The sequence below is a fragment of the Ursus arctos genome, unplaced genomic scaffold (assembly GCF_023065955.2).
Source record: "Ursus arctos isolate Adak ecotype North America unplaced genomic scaffold, UrsArc2.0 scaffold_31, whole genome shotgun sequence".
Taxonomy (NCBI): Eukaryota; Metazoa; Chordata; class Mammalia; order Carnivora; family Ursidae; genus Ursus; species Ursus arctos.
In genome coordinates this window covers 23,290,137-23,310,400 of record NW_026622997.1, presented here as the reverse complement: position 1 = coordinate 23,310,400, position 20,264 = coordinate 23,290,137, and the positions used below count along the sequence as shown (strand labels likewise).

General features: G+C 43.8%; 1 long non-coding RNA gene across 1 annotated transcript in view; it reads left to right on the top strand.

Annotated features, from left to right (window-relative positions):
• LOC123001739 (uncharacterized) overlaps nt 1-20,264 on the top strand; it is a 44,045-nt gene that overhangs the window by 13,771 nt on the left and 10,010 nt on the right. Inside the window, exon 2 of the long non-coding RNA XR_006410975.3 lies at nt 1,273-1,436. This is a non-coding gene — a long non-coding RNA (uncharacterized LOC123001739). The remainder of the gene's footprint in view (nt 1-1,272; nt 1,437-20,264) is intronic.

Sequence of the window (20,264 nt, the reverse complement as noted above, 5' to 3'; positions counted from 1 at the left end):
TAAGAGCAAATAGTCAGTATTTAATCCCCGAGGTTATTTTCCTCAACATCTTATTATAAATTTTTTTTTAACTCTGAGGTTATTTTGTTGGAAACATAAAAAGAAATACTAACACATTATTGTTATATGAGAACCTTTTCAACTTAAGCGATGGCAGGAAATTTATAAAACATGAATGCTATTTGAAGTATATATTAATTTTTTCCTCTCCTGTGGAAGAGGCTTGCAAGAAGGTCACTGAATTTTTTTCATTGAGCTAGTTTTGTGCTGGGGATGACCTATATGTAATAGTATGAGGCGAAGGTCCTTCCAGTTTTAATATATCTCCTATCCTTCCTACCTTGACCTAACATTCCTTCCCTTAGAGTCATTTCTTTGGGCTAGAGAACAAAGGTGAGGGGACTGGCTTTAGAGATTGTAATAACTCAGACACCCGAGAGAGGCAAAAGATGAGGGTTTAGAGTTTCCATGGCCCTTGTCCCATTGGCTGGTGAGCATGGAACAGTTTACTTGATCTGCTAAAATTTAGCAGCAATGTCAAAGAATCTGGATTGGAGAGGTTCATTTTGGTGGTGGAGAAGGCACAGTAATAAGAACATGGAAGGTTGTTGGAGAGACCAGTAGGCTCCTTGTGTGCACAACGTCCTTATGTGGATCATGTCCTTCAGTGGATGACATTCTTACCTGGACAACATTCTTACTTGGACAGTGGTCCTTCACTATCTGGGAAGGTCATCCTCTCCCTTGGGCTAGCCAGCTTTAGGAGTGATGTTCTGGAGCAGTTAAGAATGAAGGTCCCCCTGCCAAGGAGCAGTTGCAACCGCGCCATTGATGAATGGAGGTGGGGATGGGTAAGAATACTACCTTCAGACCCTAGCGAGGAGGCAGGACGCGCGGTGGGCCTTGAGTAACAGTATTCTAGGAGCAGAAAGATGGGAGTTGGTGCTGATGAGCAAGCCCAGAAGAGAGAGAACAGGAAGAACAAAGGAGAAAAGGACACTCAGAGGACCACCTTCCCTTTAGATGGTTTTATCTAGGGCTAACCTTTTTCATCCTGCCCAAACCTGGCGAGATATCCACCAGGAACAGTGAGAAGTTGATCCCTCTAGGTACCCACTAGTCCTGTTCTTGCAACACACACACACACACACACACACACACACACAAACACACACACACTGTGTTCGCTCTGAGGCAGTCATCATTTTGGCTGTGGACTACAAGAGGAGATAATTTCCCTGTCACTTTTAACATCCTTCCTTCTCTTTTCAGCTGACTGCGGGGAGAGGGTGAGCCTTACAGAGCTGCCCTCACAGGAAGCTGGATAGGCTTCTTGAGAATGAGGACCTTGTTTTGTACGTTCAGGAATGTCTCCAGAAATATTTGTGGATTGATTGATTATGTCTACACAACCCATCAAATCAAATCTACCCAAGGTATGTCCATATAAACATCCTGCTCTGAGACCTATTTCTGACATGTCATATTGAATATAAAACAGAAGGAAATAAAGCCAGGGAACCAGCACATGTTCCGCAGACGTTCTTGTGTTCTGCACCGCCTGCTTCAGGACCAATGGCAGAGATAGGTGGGGACTAATATACTGCAGATGAGTGAACGTTGAAATCCGTGTTTGCAAATAAATAGAAATGACTTTCTGGAGGGAAGAGAAGGTGGTGGAAAGGGGGTGGAGTAAGAAAGAATGCATAGAATTATGGGAGGAACATCTGGTTCAGTTAAAGAATAAAACCTAGAAAAACAAAACCTGGGGGCCCGGATGTTCAGCTTATGTTGACGATAGCTTCATAAGAGCTGGGACTTTGTCCTTTTCCACAGCAGAGACCTGGGATATCATGATTTATAACAAGAAATGTGTATTTGGTCTTTGTCCCTGTTTCTGTCACAGAGCTCCCATTCAGGCCCACCCCTTGACCTCAGGGTGGGGAGAGGGGCTGCAGGTTGAATCAATCACCAGTGGTCAATGATTTAATCAAGCATGACTAAGTAACGAAGCATCTGTAAAAACCCAAAAGAATGGGGTTTGGCGAGCTTCTAGGTTGGTGAGCATGTGGGGATTTGGGGAGAGTGGGGGGCCTGGACAGGGCATGGAAGTTCCGCACCCTTCCCCTACACCTTGCCCTACACATCTCTTCCATCTGGCACTCCCTCGGTTACATCCTTTTATAATAAACCAATATTCTAGTAAGTAAAATGTTTCCCTGAGTTTTGTGAGCCGCTCTAGCGAATTAATGAAACCCAAGGAGGAAGTTGTTGGAACCTCAAATGTAGAAGCTGGTTGGTCAGAAGCACAGGTGACAACCTGGGTTTGTGATGGGCATCTGAGGTGGGGCAGGGCAGGGGCAGCCCTGTGGGACTGAACCCCTTCTCCCCAGCCACGCTGGAAGTGGGTGTACACCCTTCTAAGACCCTAATGCCCACAACAGGCATACAATAAATATTTGTTGAAGGAGCGGAAGAAACTCTGGAAACAATTTCCTGGTTATGAGGAAACCCGTTAGACCCATGGTTTTTTAAATCAAAGGGTTGTTTTGTTTTGTTGTTTTAGATGTTGAATTCTCTCTTCAAACAACATCTTGCTGAATGTAAATAATGGGACAGCCGCACTTGAATGCAAGTTCAAATGGGATGTCCAGTGATGTCATCCAAGCCCCTCCCCCAGTCTGCCCTCTTCATTCCAGACGCTCCAATTCACTAGACCTGGGGAGAAGCAGAGCTGGGTGTTGGGGGGGCGGGGCGGTTGCAGAGCCAGGTTTGGAAGGTGCAGCTCCAAGGCTCCCCTGGGCACTAGACTGGATGCCCACGAGAGCAGGGAGTCTACACCTTGTATCCCTCACAACTCAAGGGCCACATTCACCGGAAGTGCCAACACTCTGTTCCCTGCTTCTCCTACCACAGCTGCAGGTCTGTGGTCTTCCAAGCTTCCCTCAGAGCTGATTTTGGATTCCAAGGATTGTTGGCGTCATCATAGACACTCAGTGAATGTCCATTGATGTAGTCTAGCATTCTTCGGAAAATTTGGGGACAGGGCAAAAAGGTTTTTTTTCTTCTCTTCATCCAGATAGAGTTTTCTCCCTTTGAGATGTCTCTTCCTGACATTTTTCTTCACAGCATCCCAGTGGATGGGGAAAGACAAGCATTTCTTTCCCTTATTTTATAGATAGGGAAACCAACTAGAAAAATGTATCCGTTTACTCCTTGCCCAAAAGACAATTCAAAGCAGAGCTGGGACTGGCTTCCATGGACATATTTACAGTGATTGGCTCTCCTTAAGCCATAAAAATGAAGATCTTTTCTCACAAGAGTACATTAGAATCAGCCCTAATATAAATGTCTTCTACTCCACAGATAGCTGGTAATGTATGATTATGATACGATCTCATGATTTTGTTCAGCAACAAACACCATCTTATATTTTATTTCAGAGATGATAAACTTTACAATCAGATAATGTTATTTTATTCACTTTGGGTCCCTCAGCCCCTTTCAAAATACTACTTAGACTTTTCCTATCAGCAGTATTTATATACTGCATTTCCCATTTATTTTCATCAAGCCTGTTCTCTCAGGATTCTAAGAAGCTTCCTTTGTGACTGAATTCCTCTATTTCCTCTCCAGCACCTACTAAAGAACAGACCTCCTCTGGAAGGCACAACATTTAATGTATTAGCTTACACTCTGTTTCTCAGACTTTTCGAGATAACCTTGAAAGGGCATCCGCTCTATGGCGTTCTCTAATGAATATCATGGGAACGTGCACGTTTTGACCCAAACCACGAGAGGAGCTCCTTTGGAAGTTATCCCAGATTTGGGTCTGCGGGATCATAAGAATGAGTTTATTTATGGACAATGATTATGTGAAATCTTCTGTAAAAATACAGAAAATTCTAATCATTGCCTTACTCTCGAGCATCTCTCCTCAATCTGAGCATAATTTCTTTCAGTTTTGATCAGGATGTGTGATGCATAACTAATGGGCTTCCCACCGCCATCTGGCAGACTGTGTAAGTTCACAGCTCACACTACGGCAGAAGCAATACCACAAGCCAAATTTAAAGTAAAAGTGGGCTACAGGACAGTTCAGTCTGTAAGAATGAATTCTCATGTAGCTCCGGAAATTTTGTTGGTGGGACAACCGTTTGTAAATAGTGTGTAAATTTCCATAGCCTTTGGATAGGTCCTTTCCCTGTACTGACCAAGGTAGATCTGAGCTTCCAAATTGTTTTACCTAAGAAAAATTTGCTTATTTGTGGACTTTCAAAGCTTTCTTCCATTTGAATCGCTCATTCATCACTAGTTAGAAAACAATTTAATTATATTAGGAGGGTGAATTCTGAGGACTTTCTATGCTCATGTATATTAACCAATATACAAAATTGTATTTACAAATAAGAATTATAGGAAAACACTGTGATTGACTTGCTTGACACTATTGTCCCTTTCAGTCACTCTTCACCTCAAGGTGGGTCGCTACAGTGCTTCTGAGTAACAGAATAAAGGAAGACACTGGCAACCTCAATTATTTTCAGGGTAATTTATGCTCTTTATAATTCTTGCATGATTATCATTTTTTCACTTAAGAAATACTGACTGCCGGGGGGCCTGGGTGGCTTAGTCAGTTAAGCGTCTGACTCTTGATTTCAGCTTGGGTCATGATCTCAGGGTCGTGAGATCGAGCCCCTGTGTCACGCTCCGTGCCGGGTGTGGAGCTTGCTTGAGATTCTCTCTTCCTCTCCCTCTGTTTCTCTCTCTCTCTTAAAAAGGAAAAAAGAAATGCTTACTGCCATGTCTTTTTCACATTATCCTATTCCCAGGTCAGAACCTATCTTTCCATGGCATTCACTTATGCTCGTTGTGACTGTAACTCGAGCAAGCCAACTTGCATTTGCTTAGACTCCAAGGAGCAGTCGAGTAACTATTTCGTTGATTCTAAACTTCACATTACAATTTTTAAAAATATCTCTGCAGTAAAATGAGTCTAACACTTGATAGCACATTATGGTTTAACTGCAGGCGTATTTACATAACATACATGCTAACAAACTGGTGCTTCTTTTACTTGCCGGGGCCTTAAACTTGATCCTATAGGGAAGTCACGAGGAGGTTGCAATGCAGTGGAGTCTCTGGAACTACTTGAACCAGAAGCTCAAACCCTACTGGAACTTTCTGTCCAACTGTCTTCCCTCATTTGGGTGGGCTGCCTTTCTCTCGCTGCAGACTGCCTTCCTCGGCATGCGAGACCCAGGACTACCCACAGCCTCTTCGTTTCATATCTTCTGGGTTCCACGGACTGAGACACAAATTCAAAACTACCACTAAAGGCACTCCTTGTCTTAATTCCGGTCAGATGCCTGTCCCGAGATCAGTCACATTTGGTGGAAGAAACGTAGTTGTGAAAGAATCATAAGGAGAATAAATGAATAAGAAAGGTGCTCTAGGTAGCTCTAGGAGGGCTGGTGGGGAGTGCACTTGTCAGGAGCAGAGAAGTCAAGTCCGGTGTGGGGGGAGATGATGCCACTGATATCTACCACTGTTATATCGATATTAGCAGATGATCAATTACTTCTCTTCGAGAATGTGAATCTTTACTGGTCCCGTTCTGCTCTTTGTTCTCTTCATAGCTGGAGTCTCTGGTTCTCACCCTGCTCTCATGTTTAGGACAAATTGCAAGAGGGAAAAATTCAGGAACAATAAAGATATGTCTAGATCACATCTTTTTCTCCCCCCTTATTCACAGAGGGCCAAACTCTATGGAATCCCTAGGGAGAAAAAGTGTGTGCGCTTGTAGCGGAATCCGCCGTTTGTATGGAATGTACTCCAAACTCTTCTGGATTGTACCGCAGAGGCAAGCAAGCTAAATACCCATTTCTCAGGCTCCTTTGCAAGTAGCTTCCACCAGAAACTTGGAAGGTGGCATGAACAAGATGAACTGGCAGCCCATCGGGAGCTAGGATCCCGTGGCGGACACAGATGTTTGGAGAGCCACTGACACAACTGTCTGCTGTCCCATATGCTCTCAACAGCAGCCAAGAGGTTCCCTGGTGTCGGACAGGCTCCTAGTGTGGTTGGGTATTTCTCCTGGTGACATTCTTCCTGGCTGTGCGGCTTGGCAAACTTCTTCCTGGCCCTCTTGGAAATTCTATAAACCCAGATAGCAAACGATAAATCCATATCTGTTGAAACTAGCTCACGTGGATTCTGCCGTCTGCCACTCAGATCCCTGACTGATACTCTCGCCCTGTCAGCAAGAACTTTAGAATTTTTCGTTTCATCACAAAAATACTTAAAATGGGGTCTACCGGAGAAGTAGTCATATGGAACCAACTTTCTAACCTTTTATCCTTTGCACCCACATTTGAGCTCATACAGTATGTTCACCCACATTATCTCATAAGAGATGGACAGAAATGCATAATCCTCTATTATTATTGAAGATATAGGAAAACAGACACCCTTCCTTAGAGAAACACATGCTTAAGGACATATTTTCTGGAGACCAATTTACTAATCCATGACTTTGGTCAAGCTGTTGGACTTGTTTATGCTTCCATTTCTCAATAAAATGTAAAAAGAAGACAGAAGTACCTGTCTTAAAGGTCTGTTTTAAGGAACAAACTAAGCAATCCGTGCAGAATATTTGGCAAGTTTGCCTTGGGTACAATAAACTGTCAGTCAACACTGGCTATCATATCATTTACCTTTGCTGAGTATAAATCAGTATATCCTTATTGGAGGACAATTTGGCAGTATCTTTCAAACTGTCTATGTACTTTGGCTCAGCAGTTGTACTTTGTATCTAACCTACAGAAATACACTTGCCAGAATGTTCTTCAGTGGGGGATATATGTATTGTCCATTGATTCAACAAATATTTATTGAGGACTGAAGTTCGCCCAAACCATTCCAGGTGCTGAAAGTTAAAACTATTAAATCATGGAGTAGTCTACGCAGCATGACTGATGCGTGTTAGACAGTTATCTGTACCTGTGTGCAGATGTCTCCTGGGCTGAGGTCGCCTCTGCCAGGTGGTAAAGAGGTCTCAAGCTGGCTCTCCTCAGACCACCCCGTATGGATGCAGGGGCTTGCCTTCCCACGTCACCACCCCTTATGTATCCTGGCTCCATCTTGGAGGTCTATAAATGGCCTGAACGTTTGGAAAGGGCAAAGTTGTAAGGCGCGACCAGCCACCATATCTGCTGGACAACTGATGGCTCTCCAGCTGGCTGCTGTGTATAGAAAGCCCTTGCCACAGAACGACCAGAGGAACAACCAGAGTGTTTGGTGGCTCTGTTGACTCAGATAGCTGCGGGATCATCCGCAGGCGGTACCGCAACCCCCAGGAGTGCTCTGCTGCACCCAAGGGAGGAAGGTGGAGTTTCTCCTCTTGTATGGATGTGCTTGCTTCGTGTCCTGCCCTCGTCCTGACTCACACAGAGCCCCTGTCACATCCTGTCCCTCCTGTCACCCCACTTCCTAGCCAGTCTCTGGTGGCAAAGAAGTTGGCCTTTTCATGCATTCTATTTCCAAACTACTGTTTGCTGCAAATATTTCAGCGCTCTGATTTGGACACATAACACCAAGATTTGGGAATTGAGGATACTTTTATTTCAGGTTTTTGGAATTCACAGCTTTGACCATGTGTCATCTTGTTTCCTGCAATGCCCTGGCCTCGTTGTCGTGCTTTAATGCTGTGTGTACATGGGGAGTATGACCAAAAGAGTAAAAAAAAAAAAAGAAAACACAAAAAAAACCCCAAGAATTACGAAAAAGACCCCATCAGAAATAACAACAACAAATATGGAGGACAAAACCACACTGATTAATATACCAAAATAGTATTTCACCACCCATAGAAGAAAATCCAGGAAACCAGCCCGGCTGTTAGTGGGATTCACCTGTGAGGAATGGAGGGGGATTGATAGTGAGGTGAAAGCAGACCACTTTCACTCTGAAAATTTCTTTTGGTTTCTTTAGATTATTTATAGACATATTTTGATGATATCTTTTGGGGGGCTCCTGGGTGGCTCGGTTGGTTAAGCGTCCAACTCTTGATTTCAGCTCAGGTCATGATCTCAGGGTGGTAGGATCGAGCCCCATGTCGGGTTCCAAGCTGGGTGTAGAGCCCACTTAAGCTTCTCTCTTTCCCTCTGCCCCTCCCTGCTCTCATGCTCTCTCTCTCTCAAATAAAAAAAAAAAAAAGGTTTCTTTTGTAATTAAAATTAATGATAAAACACAACAGTTTCCCATTCGTGCCACAGTGTTTGGATCTCGGGGCTGGTGTCAGGTGTATGGGTCCTGTGCTTCTCACCCCTTTGAACTTCTCCTCTTCTCACTGTTCTTACACCCAAATCCAGGCCACCCTCCTTCCCCTGGCCTACTCAAGATGCCTCTCAGAGCTCACCTCCTCAGGAAGTCTTTCCGGATTTCTTTCACATTGTCTCCTCCAGCCTGGGCTGTCTTCAGTCTCCACAGACCGTCGTACTACAAGGATAGAAACTGTGTCTCATTCATGCCTAGGACTCCAGATCCTAGCACAATGCCGGACACGTGGGAGTGTTCAGTACAATGTTTATTTGAATTCTGTTCCTGCATCCAAGCCAGAGAATTGCTGTCCTGACATACTATAAATATGTGCAGATGCAAAAAAAAAAAAAAAAATTCTAACATCAACTGCACTTTCCCTGCAGACTCACAGTTCTTTTCTCTATATCTTCCATATCTCGTCTTTCACATCAATGGTTCCAACCTTCCTCACATTCCAAAGGCGAACTTCTAAATTTACCAGGAAGATTCAGACCCTCCCCTCTTCCCTCTAGTCCTAACCAATTATGAGTCGCCCTGTTGAGACTCATCCCCCACCTGTGCTTTTGGAAGCACCTCCTTCTACCTCCCCTTGAGCCTATGTTCAAGGAGTTCATTCATTACCACCAGTTTCTGTTATCTCGGACATAGTTGGGCATGACTTGGCAAACTGCAGCAAGATGACACATTCATTGGTTCGACCGTTACTGAGCACCTACTGTATGCCAAGTGCTATGCTGGATGTGAGGCTTCAGAGATAGATAAGAGGCTGTGTTTGTGCTTGTAGCGGTTAGAATCCCATCAGAAGAGAGATGGCACTTCGTATTGGGTCATTTGAGGAGAACGTAGACAGAGTTTAGAGAAGCCACGTGGGATAGAGTAGTCCCCTAAGGCTAGTAATAGTGGAAGTTACCATCCTTAGTCCTGAAAGGGGGGAGGATGGGAGGCATAGCTGCCGGACCATGGGAAATAAAGAAGTACCAGCAAGCTACGTAAAGGGGCTTCCCGACAGTGTGGCCTTTGGTCAAGGACACAGTCAGCTGATGGCAACCTGGCGAGGAGGGAGCTGGGGAATAAATACCTTGACTTCACTCTCCTTACCCTGCAGTGCCCTTTCCCAACCAATTGGAAGCCAGTGGAAGAGGAAGCCTGTTGATGCAGTCTATACATGGGCCTCCTGGAGCAGAGCAGGAAGGAGGAGGGTAGAGTGGACCTGGATGAGCAATAAAAGGTATTCTGTGAGTCTTCAAGGAGATCAGTATCTAACAGAAATAAAAACAGGTGCTTATAATACAGCATGGGATGTGATGGAGTAACTGTATAGCATACACTGGTGTGATTACTATATGCCAGGCATTATTCTGCATGACCTAAAAAAAACCTCTACCATGTACAAAGTACTGGAGAAGGAAACTAGTCTGGAAGGATCAGATAAGATTTTTGGAGGAAGCAAAGTAGAAATGAGTCCTAGAGTATGGGTGTGAGATAATCGGGTGGGGCTTGGTTTAGGGAGGGGGCGAGAACAGAGCCACAGAGAAATAAAATAGTGTGATTGGAACCTCATGAAGTTCATTGTTGAGGTTGGGGAAGGGAGCATGAAGGCCATATTGAAGAGGGAACCAAGGGTTGGATGATGGAAGGCCCGCGTAAATTTTATCCAGTGGATGATGGGCAGCTAATGGACAACTTTTTTTCATTGAGATATAATTGACACATAGCATTGTATTAGTTTCAGGGGTACAACATAATGATTTGAGATTTATATATATTGTGAAGTGATTGCCATGTAAGTCTAGTTAACATCCATCACCATACACAGCTACAAATTCTTTTTCTTATGATAGAGCTTTTATGATCTACTCTCTTAGTAACTTTCAAAAATGCAATGCAGTTACTATAGTCACCATGCTGTACACTACATCCCCATGACTTATTTATGTTACCATTGGCAATTTCTCTCTTTTGATCTGCTTCACCATCTGACCGCCCTCCCCCCTTTCTGGCAACCACCAATCTGTTCTCTGTATCAATAAGCTTGTTTTTTGTTTTTGTTTTTTGGACTACACCTATAAGTGAGATCGATGGTATTTATCTTTCTGTGTCTGACATTACACTTACCATTATACCCTCTAGATCCATCCACGTTGTCACAAATGGCAACTTTTCCTTCTTTTTTATGGCTGAGTAATATTCCATTGTACATAGATACCACATCTCCTTTACCCATTCACCCACTGATGGACACTTAGGTTGTTTCCATAGTGTTCCTGGATGAGGGGCGGCAGATGGATGGTTTTCAACAAGACAGTGAAATGGTGATCTTGGCCATCAGGTGACTCTGAGACTGTGGGAAGCATGGATTTGAGGGAGGCAGGACCAGAGATGGGGAGATCGATGACAGAAGACCACAGTGATGGTGGAAGAGAGAGATGATGTGGCAGGAACCCAGGCTGGAAAAGGGGTGGTGCACATGAGGAACGCGGAGGAACCAAAGTGGCAAGTCTCAGGGATCGGACATGCAGGTTGGAGGGCAAGGAGTTATCAAAGTTGACACACAGGTGTCCAGCTTGGGTAATTGTCAGATGATGGTGAGTTCGGCAGCACATTGCTTTATAAAGGGGAGAAGGAAGGGTTGCGTTGGGTCCGAGGGACATCCAAGTGAAATTGTTTAGCAAGTAATTGAAAGACAGAGAAAGAGTCTAAACTGCAGGAAGAGATTTGGGAATCAAGCAGGGACTGATGGCTGTGGGATCCAAAGGGACCTTTTTTCTAAAGGAATATAAGTTTCAAGAGGCTTGATACTTGGACACTTTTAACTCGCCCCTTCCTTCTTGCAACTCTACTGTCGTGGCTTCCGTGAACTTGTTTTCCCCTGGTCTTTCTTGTTTTGTCCCTCTGCTTCTTTCCTCCTATGATGTACCTTCACCTTCTGCCCTCTAAACATGCCCACACCTAAACTACTTAGAGACCTGTTGTGTTTCTTTTTTTTTTTTTTTTAAAGATTTTATTTATTTGTTTGACAGAGAGAGACAGCCAGCGAGAGAGGGAACACAAGCAGGGGGAGTGGGAGAGGAAGAAGCAGGCTCACAGCAGAGGAGCCTGATGTGGGGCTCGATCCCATAACGCCGGGATCATGCCCTGAGCCGAAGGCAGACGCCCAACCGCTGTGCCACCCAGGCGCCCCCACCTGTTGTGTTTCTAAATCATAGTAGCTCTTACTGACTTGTTCTAAATTCCATCTAAACACTCATGACTGCCTCAGGCGTGGCCGCAGAGGCTCCCAAGATGTGAGATCATTTCCCGCCTCAAGTCTACGTGCCTTGGGGAGGGCGTTTTAACTGTGCCAATATAACTTTCAGCCACTGTCCTCCATTCGAGGGCACTTGGACTCTCCCCTTTCTTCTCTTCACAATTAATACCCTTACATGCACCAGCAGCTGGGTGTGCCATAGATAAAGCAATAATGGTGATGATGACGGTGATCAATAAATATTTATAAGTAATAGATCATTGGAGGTAGAACCATAATCAAGTCCTACCCCTCCTATCCTCCCAAGTTTTCCATACATGCATACATTAAAAATTTAGAGAAGGATCAAGGAGCAAATAAGACAGAGGGGGTGAAGTGGGAGGGAGAATGTCACATTTGGGCCAAATGGTTTTGCTGCCTGCATGCTGCAGACGTTTCATGTTTCCCCCCAGCCAGGGGGGGCCCTTGCCCTTCTTTCCTATTCGTGATTTGGGAAGTTTGATACAATGGAGGTGCTTTCTTGAAGCTTTCAAAGCCCATCATCCTTCTCATGTGGGGATTACTTCAGGGCAACCAGCTCTAGCGTACGAGACACTGAGTCCAGATAGAAAGCTTCTAAATCACTGGTTTGTAGGCCAGATGGCTCCTCTGGAAGCAATATTGGGGCTTATTATTGAGCTGACTGTTAGTTGACGGAATATTATACTCCCCACCGTAAACTAGTGACTACCAGACAGATACCTCCCTTCAGGAATTCATTACAATACATGGCCTATTCTGCCTCCTGTTAATTTAATCTGCAATCCACCATGCGTCATGTTAGTATGCTCTGATAGAATATGGATGACTTCCACGCTTATGTAACTTCTGGTTGAGTCCTTTCTGCTCCAGCCATGCTTATTCGTGAGTCATAATTGTGTCTGTGTGAAAACGCTGCTGTAAGCCGTGTGCGCCTGTGTGGGTGTTTTATGTATGGGTGTAGTCTAGCCCGGGAAGCTAAACCTGTCGGTGAAGGGATTTTCACTTACGTGCGAGAACGATCTGAGCACTTAATAGAAATCAGATTAATTTCAACTGGTTATTTACATGTAAAGTAAGGTTTGTAAGCAAAAGAAAATGTAACCAGATGGCAGGCCCTTTGCTCCCCGCCCCAGCTGCTCTCTGGGGGAGAGGCGTGGACAGCAAAAATCAAAGAATTCTTCTCCCAGGCTGGGAAGTTTGTGGTCAGTTCTCCTGTCTACCTGGTAAACAAAAGGGGCTTCTCCAGCCCTAGAAGAAGAGCAAAACGTTCTCTCTCTTTTTTTGAGCGAAAGCTAGCACGTAGTATAATAGGTAAGAGGATAGAGTCTGGACCCAGAGCCCTCGCTGGCTGTGTGTGCCCGGCGAAGTTCGTAAAATGGGATGATAATAGTGACTATCTCATAGGGCTGCTGTAAGGATTAAATAACTTGATACATTAAAAAAAACTTGGTACCTAGCCCAGTGGTACTCAAATCTCTGTCTTCTCTCTGAAGGGTTCGGCAAGGGTCCTCAGCCTGGAGCTGGGCCCCTGGCTTGAATCACACGAAGGAATATGGACCCAGACCTCCGGAGCCGGGCCTTAAGAGGATGGGTATCCTCTCACTGACTCTCTTCTCTTTGATCCCTTCTCTTGAAGGCCCTGATCACTGGATGGCTCGGTCTCGTCCTTGAGCCTCTGCTAAGGGCAAGTCTTTCTTTTACTGGAGTCAAGTGTTCACGCAGGCCGCGGTGTGTTTGGCTTTTGTTAGACTCTGTTCTTTCCACCCCCACACCACCCCCAGCCCCGCGGGCCCCGGTGCCTCTTTTCATCTTGCTCAAGTTCGGGCAGCTCTGTCAAACCCCCTGTTTGCTCTGATGGAGTGTGGGTGACTTCGTGACTGCCTTCCCAACTTATCTGAGACCAGTTTGTTTTCCCCAAAGTGCTATAATTGGCAGGCTTGGTGTTTCCTGTTTTTCTGTGCCCCGCGGGCATGGTAGGGGGGCTCAGCGGGCTGCTGTGCGCGCTCTTCAACAGAAACCCGGAGCTCTGGGTTTGTTTCTATTTCAGAGAGTTCATTCCACCTGGTGGATTCTATTTCCACGGGCTTCGGATGCCTCCTGCCATTACAGGGGCAGCCCTAAAGCTTTCCCACCCGTGCCATTCCCGTTGAATGTTTCACCCGATCGTCATTCCCTGCCATCAGGAAAGAGAGAGACCACCGCATGGATGGGCTGTTTGCTGATGGGAGGGTTGATGACAATGCTTAGCATTTTGTGACCTCAGAGAGAAGGAGCTGGGGTTGGGAGCCTTAACAACTTGCAGCCCCGGTAAGCTCCCAAGTCTTGTGTCCTTCTGAAGTACCTTTTTTGAGGTTGACGGCATGGGAGTGTGCTTCTCTCCTCCTTTGACTGCTGCTGGGGAATTTCTGGAGGACTCGCTTTTACTTTTTTCCCATTATTTCTTTAGGCATTAGCTATGAGGCAGCTTCATTGCTCCAGTCGTCCAGAAGTTCTATTTTTCCCTTTAAATAGGAATGAGACCTATTGCATATGCAGTAGAAACCCTGACCTCATCAGGCTATACCCTATTTGCCTCTTTCCTGGCCTGGCTTCTTTCTTTACGGGGCTCCACACACAAGCCAGCCACACTTCGGCATGAGCCATCTGGTCAAACGGCTCCGTGCGTTATCTCCAGCTTTCAGATCTGTCCCCGGTGACCAGGGTCGTGGTGGAGCAGAGAATCATTTCAAGTGTGCCCTACAAACAGATTTGCTATAACCAGCCACAGCAGTTGGCCTCCCTCAAGAGCGTTGAGGTAGTAGAGAGATGACACCATGGGCTTTAGAGAAACACAGCTTCGGTTCAACTTCCGTCTCCAGCACTTAGTAGCTAGCCGTGCAAACTTCAACAAGTCACTTCATTTCCTGGGCATCAATTTCCTCATCTGTAAAATGGGATGATAGCAATTCATCATACCTGCCTATTAGAGTTCTGTGAAGCTTAAATGAGTGATTACGGGTGATGTGTTTAAAATAGTGCCTAGCTCTGGCGCCTGGCTGGCTCGGTCAGGAGAGCATGCGACTCTTGATCTCGGGGTCATGAGTTCAAGCCCCACATTGAGCAAAGAGCTTACTTCAAAAAAAAAAAAAAAAGGAAGGAAAGAAAGAAAGAAAGAAAATGGAGCGCTTGGCTGGCTCAGTGGAAAGAGCATGTAACTTTCCTCTCATGAGTTTGAGCCCCACATTGGGTGTAGAGATTACTTAAATAAATAAATAAGTTAAAAATAAAATAACCTAGTTCCTAGCTCATTTGGGATGTAGTAGCTACAATCTCCTTTTCTATTCCGTTGGTGTTGACGGTCTGACCTAGCTGTTTCCGGCAAGTCCTGGTCTTCGTTGACCAAGAGGAGCAAACATACTTTTATTGAGGAAGAGTGATGTCGAAATAGAACAGCTCTGCTGATAAAGATAGGCGTAGGAAGGGGAAGAGACGGAATAAAAGTGGGAATTACAAAGTGGGTGATGGGCACTCGGGTGTTTTGTTCATATACTATTTTCTCATTTCTGTCCATATTCATTGTCCATAGTAAAAATCTGCAAACAAAACGAGAGGTGCACTCGGAGCTGTACCAGTGTGGATGAAGTGCAGCGAGCTGGGCGCTCTCCTAGGATCTGGGTGGGAAGCCAGATTGCTACAAGCCGCCCGGAAAACAGGGACAGGATATATTAAGAACCCTAGAAATGTTTGTTCTAGTTACTATTGCTGCATGAAAAATTACCCGGAAATTAGAGTTGAAATTTTTTTATTTTTATTGTTTTATTTTTAGGTTTTATCTTATTTTTATCATTAAAAATATTTTTATTTTGATTATTTTATTTTTATTATTAAAATTTTTATTTTATTATTTTATTACTTTATTTTTATTTTATTATTTTATTTTATTTTCTATTATTTTATTTTTATTATTTTATTTTATTATCTTATTTTTTATTATTAAAATTCTTTATTATTAAAAAAAAAAGGCAAGAACAAAAACAAAAACCTGTATCATTTTATGAAGTTCATAGATTCTGTGCATCAGGATTTCAAACAGTAGGGATGGACAGTCTGTTCCATGGCATGTGGGGCCTCAGTGGGTAAGACCTAAAGGCCGGCGGGTGAGGGTGACTCAGCAGCTTGAGCTGGAATCTTCTGAAGGTATGTTTACTCACAAGTTTGGTGCCTAGACTGGTGTAAGCCAAAGAGTAGTGCCTTGCGGGACCCCCGTGTGGGTTGGCCTCCTCTTGGCACGGGGGCCTTGTGGTTGTCTGCATGGTTACGTGGTGGCTTAGGGCTCCAAAGGTGAGTGCTCCGGCCATCAAAGTTCAGAGGTCGCACAGCCTCACTTCTGCTCAGTCTGTTGGTTCAAGTTGTCACGAGCCTGCCCAGACCCAAGGAGAGGGAAATAGACTCCAGCTCTCTCTGGCAGGGGTGCCAGAGATTTGGGGGTCCCGTTTCAAAACTGCCTCTATGTTTATGTCTTCTGATCCAGTGATTTCACTTCAAGGAATTTATCTTAATGAAATAATTCAAGGGGCGCCTGGGTGGCTCAGTCGTTAAGCATCCGCCTTTGGCTCAGGGTGTGATCCCAGAGTCCTGGGATCGAGCCCCACATCAGGCTCCTCCGCTGGGAGCCTGCTTGTTCCTCTCCCACTCCCCCTGCCTGTGTTCCCTCTCTCACTGGCTGTCTCTCTCTCTCTCTCTGTCAAATACATAAATAAAATATTTTTTTAAAAAAAGAAATAATTCAAAATGTGAACAAAGTTTTGAGTGTAAATATGTACACATACACATATATAATATATTTCAGTATAATTTATAATAGTGAAATATTAGAAACAAACCTAATGACTCACAATCGAAAAAGAATAAATAAATGTTGGCAAACCACAAAGATCACGTAAAACCTTTAAATAGTGATAGTTATAGGGGAGGTGTCCATATTTTAATTTAAAACGATGAATGTAGGATTCATTCTGTATACAACATTTAATCTAAAATGTTTTTAAAAATCTAAATTGCTAAAAATTGCATAGACAAAGGCAAGAGGGAAACATATTAAATATTAACGATAACTATCTCCCAGCAGCAAGATTATGGGCACTGTAAATTTTTTTCTTTATCATTTTCTGCTTTTCCAAAAATTTCTGCAATTTGCATGTATTGCTTTTGTAATTACAAAAAGATATTCTAATTTATTGGATGCATTAAAAAAATAATAGTGACTCTTAACCATTATGCATGTTATATTAAACGGAAAAAATACTTGCGGACTTGATTAAATCTTGCCTTTATATCACCAAGCATACACCCGCTGGGACCAAAAAGGGGGAGGGATGTACTGAATAGTAGCAGTATTGGCAGCATTTTTCTGAGTCCAGCTTAGCCCCACCTAGGCCTCTTCCCTCACCCTGTCCCCTCCATTTTTGGGACTGAGAGAAGTTCTCCTCTCTGCTCAGAGTACCTAAGATCTGACAAGAGAGTATGTGTTAGACACAGGACATTTGCACCTTCCCTATCTGTTCAGTGAGCAGATGACAGGACCAGGAAGCAGAACCCCAGCCCCCAACCCCAGCTAGGAGTTTTCCTCTGCAATGAACTCTGGTTCTTCAGTAAGTCTGGCTTTTTTTCTAGGACACATCCTCCTTTCTACCCCACATGCAGAAGTCCTTCTATGCCCAGATCCTGCTACCCCTTTCCCTGGGCCTCAGGAAGTCCTCTGCTCTCCTGAGCACCTGCTCGGCATCCCTCTCCAAGGGCTGCAAACTGTCTGCCCTAGAGTCCCATCACCTCTTTTCATTCCCACCATGCCTGTTACACCTGCCAGCGAGCTGATGAGATTGGTTGTTAAGTGAACATTTGTGTCTAGGCTCATCAGAGGACATCTCTGGAACCCGTCTGCCTGAAATCTGTTGCTTCCAATAACGCTCAGTCGGCTACCTTTGCTCCCATCTCAGCCGCCACCCAGATGACTGTACTTGGTTCCAGCAGTACCCAGTGGCTCAGGTGAACCTCCCGTGATGACCAATGCCATCTTTCTTTCCCCAAGGCTACAGCCCCTTGGGACCCATCAATAAATGTAACAGATGGATAGCCCACCACGCAGTGTAGCCCCAGATGTAGTTTTCCCATAATCTTCATAATATATTACTTGTTTAAAAAGATCTCCAACATTTAATCAGTTAATACATTCAGTAGACAACACTTGAACTATACTGGCTCCAAAGCGATGTATTAGCACGGGTATTATCTTTATCATAGTCTCCTGGGTGGACTCACTGGTAATAGGGCTCTCATTTTAATATTAAATTCCTCAGGATAGTTTTAAAAACAGTTTAAGTAATCAAAATTACTCATATTTTGTTTTAGATCACCTAGATTTAATACCACTGGGCATTTTAGCATAACACGAAATTGTCTTCTGTGTGTTACCGGAACCAGCTGTCGGTGTCCTTACTTTCTGGTTTGTTTGATATTATATGAACAGAGGATTAGGGAGAGAGAGACGAAATATAGTTTAGGATAGAAAAGGAAATGGTTTATGATGCAAACTCTGACTAATATGGTTAAATCATTTGATCCTCTTAAAGGCTTTGCAAATCGGGAAGGATTTTATTCTCTATTCCAACCCAATTTCGACTACGAGTTGTTTATACACTCAAACAAACAAAGTGTCATCTTTGGTACTTGTCACTCACAAATATTTTAGTTCTTCTGAAGACATGGTAAGGTGCATGGCAGGGTTCATGCTTTGGTGATAGTTTGACCATGAGACTTACATTGGCTGATGACCTGTGAGTAGAAGTAACAAGATGTATCGCTTCTGGGTGAGGCTTCGGAAAGTCGGGTGTACTTTGCCACCTTTTATGCCCCTGCTGGGTTGAAATGGAGCTTTTATCACCCTGGTTCCCAAGTGTCTAGATGAGCTGAGTCTCCCCAACCTGCATTAGACGTGTAGTGGGATGGAGAAATGTACTTAGGAAGCCACTGAGCTTTCAGAATTGTCTGTTATTGGAGCATAACTGAATCCACCATGACTGGTAATATAGGTAGCGAACTAGCTGATGGGTAGGTGTGTATGTATGTAGACAGATATACAGAGAGATAAAAATTTAGATATTCTGGTAGGAGTTGTTCATGGGTAGGAAAGAAGGTCTAGAAATTATGACTCCAAAATTCCTACTCTAACATTGACTAATTAGTCTGCTGGTCACTATCTTTGTTTACAATTCATTTGAATCTCCTTACTCTGAGTTAAAATTATATTTCAATCCTGTCGCTATTTATTTAGAGTTTTTACAAGGTATTTTCAGTGGGGGGGGGGGAGGCAAATTGCAATGCAGGATATGCAGTATGGCTCAGTTTTTGCCAAGAAAAAAATTATGTCTGATTAGAGAGATGTCTGGAAGGCTATATACAAAAATATAAACTGTAGGGGGAATACAGGTGATTTTCATTTTCTTTGTATATGTTTTCTACTTAAAAAATATAAGCACCTGTCATGAGCATCTATTACTTTTTTGTTCTAATCAGTGTCCATTACTTTGGAAAAATACCCTGCCTTTGGTCCATGTGATTCTGGATGTCCTGAGAGCTAAGAATTCTCCCTTCCCACCTCCCTGCCTCCCTGCCCCACCCAGCATGAAGGTGAATACCTATCATCTTGACTTGGCCAGTCACATGCTTTCCTGGAAACTGAATGTCTGTACATACACATTGGATGGTTTGGGGAGTTGTATCATCTGGTGGGAATGTCAAAAAAAGAACCTTGGGAACTTCTTTGGTTTCTTCTTTCTTGAGGTTTTAGGAGTTACTTTAATTTTAGGGTTATGCAGTTTCTTCGGTTCATCTTGTGTTGTTTTTTTTTTTTTAATTTTATTTCAAGTAATTTCTATGCCCAACGTAGGGCTCGAACACATGACTCCAAGATCAAGAGTCATATACTCTTCCTACTGAGGCAGCCAGGTGCTCCTGTTCATTTCATCTTTGGTTTCATCTCTGGTCTGCATTGATTTGGGGGGTTTGCAATGAAACTATTTTTACTAACAAAACGTGTATTACTTGTTTGGTTTAAAAGATTAACAAGATACAACATAAAGAATAAATTGGTTTTGTCCTCTTGCCCATGAAGAGTTAAGTCACAGAAAGTTTTTGGGCTTTTTATTCTTGCTTCTTTCAAGCCGGCAGTGATTATTAGCAAGCTTCTTTTAAGAATGAACAAGACATTTATAATCAGCTAGCGCTGGATGTATGTGTGTGCATGCTTGTGTGTGTGTGGTGTTACATGATAACTGGAACTTAAGCTGAACTTATGTGAACTCAGACACACTGGAAATGTGTGAGTCAAGGTCATACAGGCATGGGTGTGCGATGGTGAGAATGGTGGGTCAATATCCTTCCATTCTAGCTAGTCACCCACCGTTTCATCCACACCTGCTAGTTATATTATATGAACATATTATTTCTGGCTCCTTTCATGTAGTGACTTGGACCGCCCCAAGCAATGGGCCACCCTTCCTAGCAATTTGGTCCTATGCTCTCTAGTACTTTTTATATAAAAGCTCTTCCAGGGTTAGTATTTCCTCTCTCATTCCCCATTCACTAAATATTTGTTGAGCAATTGCCGTGTGCCAAGAGATATACTATTTGCTAGGGA